This window comes from Podarcis cretensis, assembly GCF_951804945.1.
Source record: "Podarcis cretensis genome assembly, chromosome: 9".
NCBI lineage: Eukaryota > Metazoa > Chordata > Lepidosauria > Squamata > Lacertidae > Podarcis > Podarcis cretensis.
The window spans coordinates 77,524,643-77,537,718 of NC_137178.1; the positions used below are offsets into that span (position 1 = coordinate 77,524,643).

At 43.3% G+C, this 13,076-nt stretch overlaps 1 long non-coding RNA gene across 1 annotated transcript in view; it reads right to left on the reverse strand.

Moving 5' to 3' along the window:
• Window positions 1-1,555: 1,555 nt before the first annotated feature.
• Window positions 1,556-13,076, reverse strand: part of LOC307224710 — a 32,857-nt gene continuing 21,336 nt past the window's right edge. The window contains exons 2-3 of the long non-coding RNA XR_013842709.1: window positions 2,183-2,276; window positions 1,556-1,692 (exon numbers count right to left, since the gene is read on the reverse strand). This is a non-coding gene — a long non-coding RNA (uncharacterized lncRNA). The remainder of the gene's footprint in view (window positions 1,693-2,182; window positions 2,277-13,076) is intronic.

Here is a 13,076-nt window from a genome sequence, read left to right on the forward strand (position 1 = left end):
GCCAAACATTATTACTACTGAATCCAGAAAGTCTGACAGAAACTGAAGAACAATAAACCACTCAGTTCATAAAGAGCTAAAGGAGACAGAGCAGGAGCTGGAAGGAAAGAGGGGGACACAGAAAATTTGGCAAGAAGATCCATTTGTCACCAGACAAGCTCTTTTTGGATAGGACTCCAGTCCTTGTTCTGGATAATTATGGGAAGTCCACTGTATCCATGGGACAAAAGGTGAAACTTCACCCAGAGCCTTTCCTTGTATTTTCATGTGTGTTGTGCGCATTCAGGACATCAATAATTTCCCTGCTCCCTCATTTTACCTCCCTCCTGTCACGCTTTGTTCAAATTTCTCTGTGTCGCAAAGGAAGTGTTCTGTCTGGGAGAAATAGAATCACATTGTTGTATAATTGATGGAGGTGTAGATTGCACACTGCACAAATAAAGACCAATAGCTTAATGCAATCCACAAGCAGTGAATATCTCATTTGTAATTTGTTATTCATGCACAGGGTACATGAATCCCATGTGCAAGAGCACATATACTGTCAACCACTTAGAACTTGTTTCTTATGGGAAATAACTCATGGTGATAATAATAAAATGTGCGGGAGCTGTTCCTAGCTGTGTTTTCACTTAAAACGGATAGGGCACAAAAATGTTAATACAGGCAACTCTCAGTTTCCACGCTTTCAATGCACATGTGACCGTCTTTGGCACTGGAAGAGGGTGAAACAGGGGCGGAATGGGGCAGCCTTATGCACCCTCCACTGATGTGTGCAATTAACCCTCACATAAATAGGGGGTTGCCTGTAGCCCAAAACTATTATGGGAGATGGCAGCTCTTTTTCTAAAAGCTTTTGAAGTCACAGAAGCCCTAGGGGCAATATTTGGCAAGCTTGCTATGCCACAAAACAGCAGGGCTTTTGTGGCTTTTGGGAGACCCTGAGCCAGGTTATCTTTAGGAGGGCACTGGGCAAGGCATCCTATTCACCTGGCACAATTTCACTTATGCATTCCGTGCGAATAATGCCCCTTGCTTTCAAGAGTAGTGAAAGAAAAGTGGCTGGGGAATTTCATGACCCAGGTGCCATGCAATTCAAATGGTCACTGCGGATACAAGGAATTCACAGGAGGGTGAGGAGGGGGGCAGGAGACCCACCACTGATTTACCATGTAGTTGGCATAACCAGAGCATACATGCACAGGGCAGTCTCCATGCCTGTGCTCTGGGGTTCCTGCTTCTCATGACTATGTTAACAAGCCAGTGTGTGAGAACACTTTCTGTACATATGTAGGGTCTGTTGCCACAGCCAACTGAACACATGTAGAGCAGAGCAGGGCCAGCTCTTGTAATCCTACTCCCCCCCCCCCCCGAGTATGTACATTCATTGAACCCAGATGGAGGGCTGCTTGAGTCTCCTGGCTGTCCCTCCCCCTCAGCAAGAAGTAAAAACTGGGGGTGGGTAACTGGACCGTTCATAAGGGTGATCAAAGGAAACATTTAAAAAGCAGGTTCTGGGCACTCATGAGAACATTAAAAGTCAACACACAGAAAATGGGTGAAATAATGTAAGCTTCATTTTCATTTGCTGGGCAGTATGGCACTCCGGAAAATAGGATCGGCACAAGAGCTTTATGTTCTTCTTTGTGTTTCCCATTCATTTTAAAGGAGTTCTCACAGGAGATCTTTCTGCTGCCCATAGAAAATAAAAAGTTATTTTTCAAACAAGTCCGTTTCCCCCCTCCACATCTGATATCCCATCACACAAACACACACACACAGTTGCATTCAATGCTAGTCAAACAGAGAACAGATCCATAGAAATTAATAGACAGGAATAGCTTGGGTCCATGCATTTCAGTGGATCTACTCAGAGTAGCTCTTAGCTGGAGACAACTCCTACACTTCAAACATTCCTGCCCATGTAACTTATATTTCAGAGTAGTCACTATGGAGTCTTTGCAGTTTGAATTGTTGCAACAATTGTTCCTTTTACGCAAGGGTTCTGCTGAACGCTCACTGTTATTGTTGCTGAGTGTGCTTTACTGTGGTTTTATGACCGTTCCATCAAAAGAAAAGTTAATATGTCACAAAGGTTGCTATTTATTTTTTATTGCTTGTAGATATATTCTGTCATCCCTGTCGTGTTAGGACTAGGCAAACTGCCTAAAACACAACTTACCATTGTTATTAAGCTGCTAACTTCTGCATTTTCCTTGGCATTCTGAAAACACAGCACATGGAGAAGCAGAACCAGATGGTAAGCAGAGTGCAACCTGCAAAACCATTTTGGGAAAGAGAGCGGCCATGAGATCATGCACCTCTGCAGAGAGCAGATGTTCCAGCAAACCTGTGTGAGCTTTGGAGCTATCATGTCCATAAGGAATTGCCATATTAGTTAAAATGCTCTTGCAGAGGTCTCATTCATTTTAATGGGCTTTGTGCAAGAGAACTTCCAAGTGGATTGCATATTTGGAAAAGTTAAGTCCCTAACAACTAACTAGTAATTAAAATAATAAAAGCAATCCATAGCAATAGCTTCACTTAAAATGTAGTTTCAGCATCTAGGATGACATCTAGATGCTGAATTATTTATAATTCTGGAATAGTGCAGAAATAGTCTGATATAGATGTACAGACATTTTTGTTTTATCATGCACTGATGAAGATGTTAATTATTATCAGCAGGCCTTTCCTATTTTATTGATTTTGCCATTTGAAACATCAACACAATACAAGGTGGATTTTTTCTCTGGATACATATATACATTTCAGACATCTTTAATGGATCTTCAGAGCAATAGCAAATATATTTGTGTTAAGATAATTGTTTGAGAACTCTCCTTTTAAAAATATTTTTATTGAGCTTTTGATAATTATATACGTATAAAACATAACCATTTTAAACATTAAAATACAAGGTTCTTTTGAACCTTCGGACCTCCCTCCTTCCCTCCATGGGTTCCATGTTTAAGTTTATATTTGCTGCATCTTTTATTTGCTGCATCTTTTACCATTATTCATCTATTATATAGCCATAATTACCATAAATAATTCCACATTACAAGTGCCATTACATCCCTGCCAAAGATTTTAACTGTTTACAGTGGTCTTTTAAATAAATTACAAATTTACTCCAATCTTTAGAAAATACTTGATCTTCCTGGTTTTGGATCTTCTCCATCAGTTTCGCCATCTCCACATACTCCATCAGTTTCATCTGCCATTCTTCTTTTGTTGGTATTTCTCCTTCCTTCCATCTCTGGGCTAGCAGCATTCTTGCTGCTGTGGTTTGAGAACTCTCCTAACGTATCACAATGCAGCCTTCCCCTCTGGGATTTTATCCTTCTCTCACAAATCTTATTCTCTCATGGCATAACCTGAGAGAGTGAATGTTTGTGTGGATAGGTAGCAGGATTATTGCAGGACCTGCTATTTGCATGTTCTCTCTCTCTATACGCAATAGGTGAGGGGAGTGCTAATGTTTCTGTGTGAATGTACGTGTGGGAAAGAAGTCCAGAAGTTGATGCTCTCCCGAAGAAGCAGTAAGGAGGAGTCTTGCTGGAAGGTGAAAGTGGAAACTTCTCAGAAGGAACTGCCTGGCCAAGCTGGGTAATGTGCAGAAGGCTGAGTGTAAGGACTGGGAAGAGAGAAAGACTCTGTTTCTTTGAATGCTGAAGGAAGAAGCTGAAATCTTCAAGTAAGAAAAAACTAAGCCCATGCTTGGATAAGCATGTGAATGTAAATACGTTGCATATATTCTTCTTTAACTATAAAAAAGCAAGTAAAAGCTTCTGAATATTTTAACAAGTGTTTGGACTTTGTTTTAATTTCAAGAGCCACTATTGCACTTGATTTGGCTTCCAATTTAGCTACTCTGCCAACACTCTTGAGGAGACTCAGATACATATCAAGTCCCCTTCTTTCAATAAAGAATGCAGGTCCTTGCTTGTCACAGTGACTGAAAGTATGCTATCTCACTCACCACACCAGCCACCAGAGTCCTATGACTTTTGGGAATTTCTTCTGGGTTTTATAGGCTGCAGCTTCCTTTAACATTTCCCATAGGAAACCTCTGAGTGCCACAGTTCAGTACTAAGGCTGCACACCCTAAGCCATTTGTAGCTCAAAAATGCAGGGTTTTTTTTGCAACATGGCATCATTTGTGCTCTTCCTCACCACACTGCTTTCAGTCTTCAGATGGGTGGCTGTGGTTTATTGACATGTATTTGAAAACCCTCCCTTTGATTAGAGGACACATTTGTTAGACCTTCTCTTGGTTTTGGTATATGCCTACTCACAACATAATGGGCATTGCTGGGAAGGCCAACATCTGTTCTCTACAGGGTAATGCAGAAGCAAATTGCAATGTGCCTTTATTTTTGGAACGAAACCAGTGTGTTGAGAAACACTTTTCAGGGGCAAAAAATATGAGGTAGTTCTAGAATGTGTGTGAACCAGGTAGAAAGAATAATAACTCAGTCTCCCTTGATTCTAGAATAAACTGTCCTGTGTATGCAGGCTTAGTCTGATCTCCAAGACAACAACAGAATATTCTTCATCTTCAAAGGAAAGTGAAAAACTCCACCAATCTATGCAGCAACACGGGGTGGGGTGGGGGGGGGGAGGCACCATGAAAGCTATAAAATGACTTGGAAGCTCACCATATAAACAATTGTAGCTAAGCAGCAATGCATGACATGACATTATCTGTATTTCCTGTACAGATGTTTAGCCATACCTCAAAAAACAGTGTATAGCAAATGCACACATATAAAGCCAGTCAAAAATGTCAGTGTGTTGAAACCTAGAGAAGTCACTTAAAACAATGATGTAGCACCTACCAAAAGCCTGTTAACAGGAGTTTGGTTGAGACATATTTTTTTTGGGCATGCCTCAGTATACACTTTAACTCCAGCAGTGTCCTTCCATTCAGTAGAACATGGTCGGTAAGTGACTGATCTCATGAAGGTGGAGCAAAGCCTGCCCTCCGTGTCAGAGGCCACTTTCAGAACCCCAGGATGAAAACCCCAGGTGTCAACCCTAAATGCTTGCACATGAGAAGAAGTGCTGCATTGTAACAGAAAGTCTGCATTTTGCTCAGTATTTCAGCTGTAAACCAATTATGAATAAAAGGAAGAACGGGGGACTCAAGCTGATCTGGAGCAGCAGGAGTGCCAAGCTCAGGTCAGTGTATAGAGCACTTCAGCTCTGTGTTTAAAACAAGAAACAAGGACATGGGGAACGACTTCTCTTTGCCCATCAAAGCACTTCGCATATTCACACTGTGATTTACACAAATATTTGTTTAATGAAGTATTGCAGTAGCAGTTAATATTTGTTGCTCTCCAAGCGGGCGGAGGAAGCAAGGATGAAAACCAACACCTCAGACAACGCGAGCAAACCTTTTGCCTCTAACAACCTCCATTTTAAGGTTCCCCATTGACAAGGACAGAAACGGAAAACTCTGAAACCCAAGGTAGTTTTCTTACATCTATGTAAAGAAAGGAGGAATCAGGAACAACAAAAGCACACTTCTACAAAAAACCCCACACTGTATATTCAAAGAACATTTTAATATAATATTCAATAATGGTAGCCAATAAAAAGTTAAAATAATATAAAGTCTAGGGTACTAAATTCTTATTTTCACTGGACTTTGAGTACTGGACAATTGAAGTGAGGAATTTGGCTTGGTGGTTATCCTATTTAGTTTTAAGTTTGTTTTCTTTCTGTGCAACACCTTAGTTGAAAACGAGGTATTGCAATGTGGTACACAGAGCAGAGCACGTTTGGATTTTGAAAGTGAGGGGATACGAATGTTGACACATTAGAATGAAAGCCAATTTGCATTTTCAATATTTCCAGTTAGAACACCAGATTAGTCCCCTGGTATATATTTCAGTGTAGGGAGTTGGGTAAAACGCACTGTATTGTAAGATCTCCCCTGAAGATCGACATATCAAAAGTGGATATGCATCATTCATTTAGGGCATCATTCTATGAATCCTGTTCAAAACCCCATTGCAATCTGTCTGTCCATATTCAAAGGAGCTGGGGAAAATGTGAATAAAAATTCCCTGGGTGTACACCCTAATGAAAGGGCATTGCTACCAGGAGGAACCTGAATATAGTCACTACCTGTCAAGTTTCTAATGCTATAGTTCGGAAATAAGCATCCAGCTTGCCTAGAATTTTGCCCAGAACAAGTAGCATAAGAAGTGGCCTTTGGCAACCGTGTCACATGCGGGGGGAACTTTTTCTAAACTGATGCTAGGGTAGGGTAACAGAGAGCCACAGGCTGTTTGGGTGCACCAGTGGAGTACCAGAGGGAATCCATTGGTGCACCTGGGCAGCCTTGACCTTCCTGCAACCCTGCACCCATCGTCTCCTGACTGGCTCCTGCTAACCAGTTATGGCCGCCTTCTCCTTCAAGTGCTCTGTTTAGTCAGGGCCGGCCCACCTGTGGGTGGGATGAGGCAGCCACCTTGGGCAGCAGAAGCCCAAGTGGGGGCGCCCCTTTGTGTGGCGCCTGCCGCTGCCAGTGAGATCTTGCTAAATTCTTGCAAGATCTGGCAGAGTACACAAGATCTCACCAGAAACCACTGCTGCCTCTTTGCAAGTACCGCTGCACGACCCAGGCAAGGGACGATTCAATGGTGGTGGGATGGCATATTACCATTTTGCCTTAGGCGGTGAAATTGGATACTCCGCCCCGTATTTCGTTTGATTCCTGCTGCTTGATTCTGTAAACTAGACTGTAAGCCCATTGGGCAGGGCCTCTCTCCCACATCCTTTGACTGTGCATTGTATTTTCAGGCTCTTCAATAATAAAAAATATAAATATATTATATGTCTTACCTTATGCTGCAGGTAAAGGGAAGGGATGAGGGGGATTTCACTTGATCCTCATTTTTAAATGAACTCACCTAATTTGCATCTCCTGGATTGGAACATACTGTAAGTATCCTTCAGATTTTGCATTTCTCTAAATTATGGAATAAAAGATCTTGATTTTTCTTTTTAAGTGTAAAAAAGTGCATACTTTAGGATAAAATATTTTAGAAATGAATACATTGAGATAAATTACACAAAAATGCATTAGGTAAGTATTAGATATGTGTATAAATATAATATTTGTGGGTCTCTCTCTCTCTCTCTCTCTCTCTCTCTTTAAATGGATTTATGAATACACATGCAAAACTGACACAGACTAGAAGCAGCATGATATGGCCTTTCCTAGTTATAGGCCTGAATTACAGTAAAAGTCTGCTTGAATGCTGATTATATCTGAAACTGAGGGTCTGCAAACTTCATCGCTGGGCATTGCTGTAAGCCTGGTTTAATGCCCACCCAAGTGATAACTTGGGTATCTAAAGCTAGTGCAGGCCTTAGGGAACTGCGCTGGGGCGCGGGTGGCGCTGTGGGTAAAACCTCAGCGCCTAGGACTTGCCAATCGCATGGTCGGCAGTTCGAATCCCTGCGGCGGGGTGCGCTCCCATTGCTCGGTCCCAGCACCTGCCCACCTAGCAGTTTGAAAGCACCCCCGGGTGCAAGTAGATAAATAGGGACCGCTTACCCAGCGGGAAGGTAAACGGTGTTCCGTGTGCTGCGCTGACTCACCAGATGCAGCTTGTCATGCTGGCCACGTGACTCGGAAGTGTCTGTGGACAGCACTGGCTCCTGGCCTATAGAGTGAGATGAGCGCACAACCCTAGAGTCTGGCAAGACTGGCCCGTACGGGCAGGGGTACCTTTACCTTTACCTTTTTAAGATTTGACTGCAGGCTGACGAACAAACTGATGCTTGAGCAAATTGGAAAATTAGAGACAGCTGCTTAAAATATTCTCTGGTGTTTGGCACGATATAGATTAACCACCATAAAACCCTTAATACCTGCTTTAACAAATGTCCCACATCTTTTGCATTGTTTCAGTGCCAGCTTCAAATTAGCAAATCATGTTCTTTGTGTGCTCTTGGAAGTCATCAGCATGCCATTATATTCTGCATCGCAAAACCTAACTGCCTAAACAATATCCATTTTTGCTCCAGAATTCATTGTGCAATTCTGTGCATGCATTTTTCCTTATTTGCCTAGCTCTTGCTGATGGACCAGAGGACTGCCGTGTTGATGGAAGAGTTTCTCTCCAACACAAACAGCAGCTTTGGAATTATGTTTTGTATCAGAAAGAAAACTTTCCCTGCCTGCCTGTGATCCCAATAAAGATATGAATGAATGAATGAATAAATAAATAATTTTCACCATAACCCCACAATTTGTCAAAATGAGTCCTGCCAATTTCAATTTCTGCTGCTGCTGCTGTTTGTGTGTGTGTGTGTGTGTGTGTGTGTGTGTGTGCGCGCGCCTGTGTGCCTGCCTTGCATCAGTTTTTTAAATCCTATGTGAGACTATAGAGCTTGCTTAATACTGTACATGGTGCAGATATTTAGGAAGACACCTTAATCTACAATGTCCACACCTAGATCCCATGGGTGAATATGTAAGTGCTTTAACTCTTCTGTAAACCAAAGGGTTGTAAAAATATTATTTATTTAGAATATTTCCAGACCATTTTTCATTAAAAAAGAAAATCTCAGGGCGTTTTACAGTGAAGCAAAGCAGTACAACAACACCCAGATTGCAGCATAAAAGTCAGTTAATTTGGGAATGTCCATGCAAAAAGATTAGTTCTTAGAATATAATAGGGTTGCCATATTTTGAAAAGCAAAAAAAAAAAAAAAAAAAAAAAAGCACTGTCAGGGGTTCAGGAGCAGAGGCACAGGGAAGAGAGGAGATGGAGAGCGAAGGGGAAGAATCCGAGGGGAGCGTAGGAGAAGAGGACAGTGGACCAAGGGATTCCATGAGCCTCTCCAGCGAATCGGAAGATTCACAGAAGGGGGCGCCAGTGGCCAGGGGTAGGGGGTTCCCAAGGGGAACGCCCCAGGAGCAAGGGGGCAGCAGGGACTCCCAGAGCAGTAGTTGGAAATCAGGACCAGCTTCCCCACCAGAGCAGAGTGGGGGGGAAGAGTCCCAAGGATCGGGGCCAGTGCATTCCCCACCAGGGAGAGATGATAAGACAGGGCTGACCACGCCTCCATCGGAGAGTCAGACAACGGAGGGGAGGTCAGATCTGGCCAGTATCCCGGAAGAGGGAAGCAGTGACAGAAGTAGTGTAACGGTCAGGAGGAAGGTCAATGGGTTGGCGCAAGAGGCAAGTTCAAATGTACAGGAGCGCGGGACAGCAGAGAATGAGGATTGGGAACCGGGTCCTAAAGCCCGCCGGAGGGAGGGGGAGGAGCTAAGTGACTCAGCGTCGGAAGAGTCCAGAAAGGGCAATGCCCCAGCGGGCAGGAGGACCCAGAGGAGGAGAGAGCAGCGGAAAAGGTGGAGCAGGGCTAGGATCTTAAACTGGTGTCATAGGGGAGGAGACTCAGACGGTACTTCGCCGGTCTAGGGTGTAAGACGTAGAGCTGCGCGCTGCGGCTTTGAAATGGAAACTGAACCTCAATAAAGACTTTTGTACATAACGACAGCCTAGCGTTGGTCCTCTGTGAGCTGGGACCTAGGGGCAGCTCTGACAAGCACACATTTGCCTAGAGAGGCATGAGAACAAAATCAAAATATAAAACCACAAAATATATAATCAAAATAAAAACAACAACCCAGTAACACTCCCCCCCCCCGCAAAAAAAACACATTTTAAAAGTGTGTAGGATGTCAATCAAAACAACCAAAGACCTGGGTAAAAAGGAACATTTTTGCCTGGTGCCTAAAGGTGTTTAATGAAGGCGCCTGGTGAGTCTCCCTGGGGAGAGCATGCCACAGACGGGGAGCCACTGCAGAGGAGGCTCTGTTCTCGTGTTCCCACCCTCCAGACCTCTTGAGGAGGCAGCACATGAAGAAGGGCCTCAGAAGATGATCTCAGGGTCCGGGTAGGTTCATAGGGAAAGAGGCGGTCCTTGAGTTATTGTGGTCCTGAGCTGTTTAAGGCTTTATAGGTCAAAACCAGCACTTTGAATTGGGCCTGGAAACTAATTGGTAGCCAGTGCAATTGGACCAGGATCGGTGTAATATACTCAGACTGTCTTGCTTCGGTAAGCAACCTGGCCTAATACAGTGGTGCCCGGCAAGACGAACGCCTCGCAAGATGGAAAACCCGCTAGACGAAAGGGTTTTCCGTTTTGGAGGCGCTTCGCAAAACAAATTTTCCTATGGGCTTGCTTCGCAAGACGAAAATGTCTTGTGAGTTCCTGCGGTTTCCCCCCCTTTTTCTAAGCTGCTAAGCCACTTATCAGCTGATCCGCTAAGCCGCTAAAAGCCGCTAAGCCGCTAATAGCGCTAATCCGCTAAGCCGTCAATGGGCTTGCTTTGCAAGATGAAAAAACCGCTAGACGAAGAGACTCGCGGAACGGATTAATTTCGTCTTGCGAGGCACCACTGTATAAGATTTATTCACTTCAGCTTTGCAGGAAAAGCCCGATTCCCTGAGCATGCGCATGAAAAAGGGGGAGGCATGCAGGAGAGACATGCCCCCCCTTCTTTTCTTTTCCTTCAATAAAGGTAGTTTCCCAGCGATCTGAGACTTACTCTTGTGATCTAATATCATTTATATTTAAAGCACATTTGCAATGTTGCTTCCTCCTATCCTTACACTGCCATATACTCCAGTTTTGTTTTATAGGAAGATTTTAAACTGATAAAGAAATAATGGTTATCTAATGGGAAGATTCTTAAACCTGAATGTCAAAACATTTGGCAGATTCTTTTTAGTCTGAACTGAAGACAGCACAGATGAAAAATGGACATGAGGAAAAACACAGGGATATTTATTCTCTTTTCTGAAATCCCTTTGATATTTGTGGTTTTAAAAGCTTAACTCTTTCTCTCTTGTTTCCCTGAGATATTGTATAACTCAATGCATCTATTCTCCCAGATCTCAAGGGCCTGGATTTACCCTAATCCTTAATAGAAAACGAAGTTGTTTTCATAAACCAAGGTGTACACTGACTCTTTCATGCTATACATCTTTCTACTCCTGTGGTCAACTACCTTGCAGTTATTATCGCTTATTTGTTCAAGTGGTGAGGAAATATTAAATATCACAAGTTCTCAGCAGAGACTGGACAGTAATTATCAACAGATGGCTAGCAGCAACAGAGCAAGGGAGATGGAGGGTGGAGGAGAGAGGCCTTCTCCCTCACGGACGCACTGGCTACTCATCTGGCTAAGTCAAGAGTCAAGTTAACTGCTCCACTATGTCTTTGAATTTACAAGTCTTTATTTTGAGATTAAGTAAAAAAAATATGTAGTGCTGTATTACTGGAGAAACCCAAAACCTAACTTATAGAACAATACAATTCCATTGTTATTGTTATTATTATTAATAATAATGGATAGAAGTTACAACACAAGCCTAGACAGTGGGATAAATATAAATATATAAATATACACACTGTATGTGTATCCCATATGCATGCTGTATTAATATAGTGCCTTCTGAGCACTGCAAGTCCTTAAGCTGCATGCAGTACAGTGGTACCTCAGGTTACAGACGCTTCAGGTTACAGACTCCGCTAACCCAGAAATAGTGCCTTGGGTTAAAAACTTTGCTTCAGGATGAGAACACAAATTGTGCTCCGGCTGCGCGGCGGCAGCAGGAGGCCCCATTAGCTAAAGTGGTGCATCAGGTTAAGAACAGTTTCAGGTTAAGAACGGACCTCCGGAACGAATTAAGTACTTAACCCGAGGTACCACTGTATTTCAGTAATCTGCACAACAGTCCTGCAAAGTAGGTCAGTTTTAATATCTCCATAATGCAGAGAGGAAAGGAAACAGAGGTGGGGGGTTGCCTCAGGGTAATGGCTGAGATGAAATTTGAAGCACTCTGTGGTCATTTCAGTGCTTTCCATTTTGCGTGGCTTTTAAAATCTTTTAGAATTTGCTCAGCTTTGGGTTCTGCTTCAGAGTTTTGTTTTATTGATTTTCATTCTCTGCTGCTTGAGTTTTAGGCGACATTACATTTCTTGTTTCTGTCTTGTCAGTTACATTTCAGATCTTTTGCCTTTACTGTAAATCACTCAGACAGGTGGCATATAAATGCTGTAATAAATAAAAACAAACAAGCAAGCAAACTGCACATTTCATAGCTCATATGACTCTGAACTAAAGCATCCAAGATGGATGGCCATCCAGCCTCGGCTGGTTCTTTATGCCTATGTGTAGAACTTTACATTTGTCCCTACTGAAATTCATTTTGTTAGTTTGGGCCCAGTTGCCCAACCTGTTACTCGGACCCCGAGATCATCTTCTGAGGCCCGTCTTTGTGTGCTGCCTCCTTGAGAGGTCCAGAGGGTGGGAACACGAGAACAGAGCCTTCTCTGCAGTGGCTCCCCGTCTGTGGCATGCTCTCTCCAGGGAAGTTCGCCTGGCGCCTTCATTATATACCTTTAGGTGCCAGGAAAAAATGCTCCTTTTTAATCAGGACTTTGTTTGATTTGATTGACATCCTGTCCTATGTCCTTTTAAAATGTGGTTGGGCGGGGGGAGGGGAGGCGTTATTGGGTTGTTGTTTTTATTTTGATTATGTATTTTGTGGTTTTATATTCAGTAAACAACAATGGTTTTTCCAAGTCATCTTTCAATGGGTTATTATTTCAAGCTTGGATGGAATCAGTGGCGTAGCGTGGGTTGACAGCACCCGGGGCAAGGCAAGTAATTTGCACCCCCTAACCCGTGGATTTGCACCCCCTAACCCGTGGATTTGCGCCCCCTAACCCTAACCCCCAGATGTTGCGCCCGGTGCGGCCGGCCCCCCCTGCACCTCCCACGCTACGCCACTGGATGGAATTCCTCTAAAGATCAGTCATGTAAGACCAGCTTCCCTGACATGATTACTTTCACCACAACCGATCTCCTGGGACATGCAGTCATAGCAGTGTTAGGTGAAGTTGTGGGATAACCAGTCTCATATAACCAACATGCTTAAATTAATGCATGAAGGGGTTAATGCCATAGAGTAAGCTGTCCTGCCAGGCTTAGTTCACCTTAGGAAGGACAATCCTTCGATTCTCTCCAG